A 3,671-nucleotide genomic window follows, 5' to 3' on the forward strand; every position below is an offset into this window, starting at 1 on the left:
GCAATGCATACCGAACATTTCTTGAAAATCAATTTGTCGACCTGATGGGTGAGGTGCCACTGGAATCACGTATTAACATGTGGTTCCAGCAGGACGGCCATCCTGCACACACCGCCAGGGCGACAAGAGAATTATTGAATCGAAAGTTCGGTGCTCATTGGATCGGTTTTCACGGTCCTCATGAATGGCCACCGCGTTCACCAGACCTTACACCACTAGATTTCTTTCTGTGGGGTCATCTTAAACAGCAAGTGTATGCAACACGACCCGAAAACGTTCAAGACCTGAAAGATAGAATTGTACGAGCTTGCCGTGCAATAAGTCCACAGGTCTTGGAGCGGGTACGTGAAGCAATCGTGAGTCGGGCTTTACGTTGTGAGCAGGAGGAAGGGAGACACTTCGAGCACTTGCTCTAAAAATATGATAATTTGTTGTCATATTACGCACGATCATACGTAGATGTAACTTTTCATCTACGTGTGTTCTTACGCAATATGACTTCAAAATATTTATTTAAGCTTTATGTACCAAAAAAATAGGTCTTTAATGTGGTATAATATGGCTCTAGGCGAAGGTCCACTTCAAAAAACCTAACGCGCCAATCGTGGAACCTCAAAGGTGGTGTGGAAGTCCACGTTACCATTTAGCTTTCATTACTTGATATCACATTACAATATTATTTCTGAAGTTCTTTAAATTAAAAGTACTTCAAAGATAATATTTAAATTCAAAAGATTACAAGTATTAAAAATTGTGTGGATATATTATTAAATGTATTCAGTATTCTACGTTTCTATTTACTACTTTATTTAATTTGATTAATAAATAGAAATAGTAATCTTAGTAACAAATGTAATATAACAAAGTATGCACAGCTTTCCCCGGTAAAAACTATTCTAATAATTTTTTATAAAATTTCTCGTTTATACAATTTAACATTCCTGGTTACAGTTTTTCTCATAATTTTTATACGAATAGGAACATTTTTCAGAAATACGTAGAAATAATACTTAGAAAGTCTACATCTCTTATTGTTAGAACTTTTCATACACGTACATTCTGAAGTATTCTGAGATTTCTCATCTCACAGTTTTAAAAAAATACTTTTAACTTTTTTACATTTTATAACGTTTCATAAAAAATTATACAGATGTTCGGAAAAATTATACGAAAAAAATATGAGAAAAATTTTCACCAGGGGCCTGTACGTGTCACTCGGTCCTGCGAGATCGCGTTCGCGCGCTCAACCGAAGCAGCTGTCATCTAGGAAACGTTTAGCAAATTAGCAAGCTCAGTCGGTACGGCATCTACGTACGGTAAAAGGCTGGACAACCATTAACGAACACCCTGTATATGCGAAGAAACTTTCTTTATGTACTATTTGTATACCTCCTTAATAGTACGCTGTTCATTTTGAATGACAGATATTCAATATTGAGTACACATACAGTGGAGACAACGTACACTGCCCGTCATTAATTTGTTCCATTTCTCTAGCAAATTTATATAGGATGTGTTACATATTCTATAGGAACTTGCTAGGGAGATGGAACGAATTAATGACGGGCAGTGTATATAGTTGATGCACACGGGAAGTTCGAATCGTCTATATAGATGATGAGAATACTTGTGACAATTTTTAACTGAAAAGTATATATGTTACCGGCCAAATCCAATTTCACGATGAACTAATTTTTCCTTTTTAACCTAAGAAAAACTAGTTTGTGTAAGAATAATATTTAGGTTGGAGTGTACAGAGGGACGGGGCTTTGTAAAGCCCCGTAATAACGCTCCATAATAAAGCTTCCACATAAAAAAAGACAAAACTTGAGAGCTTAGAAACTATCAAAGTTAACAGTACTGCATAGAAGTTGAACTGGTTAATCATAACGCGCTTCGGATGGACTAGTTCAGCCTAGGAAAAATTAGTTTATCCTGAAATTGGGTTTAGTCGGTAACACATACATGAGTTCCGCGTTTCTTCGATAATGTTTCTATATTGACTTTTTTATAAAATCCAGATTGTCTTATTAGTCTTGATACAAGTTGACTGATGGATGTGCCTTTATACAGACCATATAATGTCCTTCATTGATTTTGACAAGATTGTCGCATTGTGCTAAAGAAAAGCAGATATTTACGTTTTATAGGCATTCTATGAAATAATCCCATTACGATTGCGGGATAATTTGTGTGATATCTTAAAAACGTATTTTGGATGTATATTTTAATATCCTCTTGATATCTTCTAAAAATCCCGGGACATTGTAAGAACCTTTTTAAGACGTTTGCAAGATTGTCCTATTGCGGTAAAAAAAAACAGACATTTATGGTCTTATGGGCGTTCCATGAGACAATCCTATTATGATCACGGGATAACTTGTATGATGTCCCGTAGACGTATTTTAGATGTATATTTAAATATCCTCTCGATATCTTATAAAAATCTTGGGACATTATAAGGACCTTTTTAAGACGTCTGCAATATTGTCCCATTGCGGTAAAAAAGCGGATATTTTCTGTTTTATGGGCGTCCCATGAGACAATCCCATTACGATCGCGGGATATCTTGTATGATGTCCCATAGCCGTATTTTAGATGTATATTTAAATATCCTTTCGATATCTTATAAAAATTTTGGGACATCGTTTGGACTTTTTTAAGATGTCTGCAAGATTGTCCCATTGCGGTAAATAAAGTGGACATTTACTGTCCTATGGGCATCCTATGAGACAATCCCATTACGATCGCGGGATATCTTGTATGATGTCCCATAGATGTATTTTGGATGTATATTTGTTGTCTGGGTACCAGTGTTGGGCATCAATCAATTAAATTCTTAATTGATTAATTAATTGATTGAATATTAAATTGTAATAGTTTAATTACAATTAAACTATTAATTGCAGGTTACAATTAAACGATTAATTGCAGGTTAAAATTAAAGTTAATTACAACTAAACTGAAATTGCGATTAATATTTTAATTGTAATTAAAGAAGCACAATTAACAATTAACAATTATCACTTAAAGTGTTGGATTGAAGCATTTTGTATAGAAATCAAGTAGCCGGCGAACGTCCTTGAAAAAATGATTTTTATGAAAAATTTGTAATAAAAAATTAATTTCACAGATCTATCTATATTTGTTTTAAGATATTGTTTTATTTAACACAGTTACTTACATTGTCAGAAAAGGGGATGTTTTATGACAAAACGGAAGTCATTTTCGGATTCAGCATACCCTAAATTCCCTAAAACATAAAGATTACGTGGAATAACCAAACCAGTTCTTGAAAAAATTTTTTTTTCAGACCTGTGTTATATATAACTATATATAAGTAGGAATGTTTAAATTAAATAACATGTGATATTTAAAATTTTTTTTTATTCAAGAATGTAATATAATCAATTACAAAAAAAAACTTTTCTTAATTACTAATACACATCAAAATAAAAAATATTTTTGATTAAGTTTTCTTATAACGTAAATTAGTTTTTAAAACAACCCTTTTCTCAAACATTTGATCTGTTAACTTATGACTCTTTGGAAGATTAGTCATGGTTGCAAATGAAAATAATTTCTCAACAGGTGCAGAAGATGGTAGAGCAATATTATATTTGGAAGACATTCTTTATTTCCGGATATCTATTGAGAATTTCTAATTCTTG

This window comes from Solenopsis invicta, chromosome 11, assembly GCF_016802725.1.
Source record: "Solenopsis invicta isolate M01_SB chromosome 11, UNIL_Sinv_3.0, whole genome shotgun sequence".
NCBI classification, from domain to species: domain Eukaryota; kingdom Metazoa; phylum Arthropoda; class Insecta; order Hymenoptera; family Formicidae; genus Solenopsis; species Solenopsis invicta.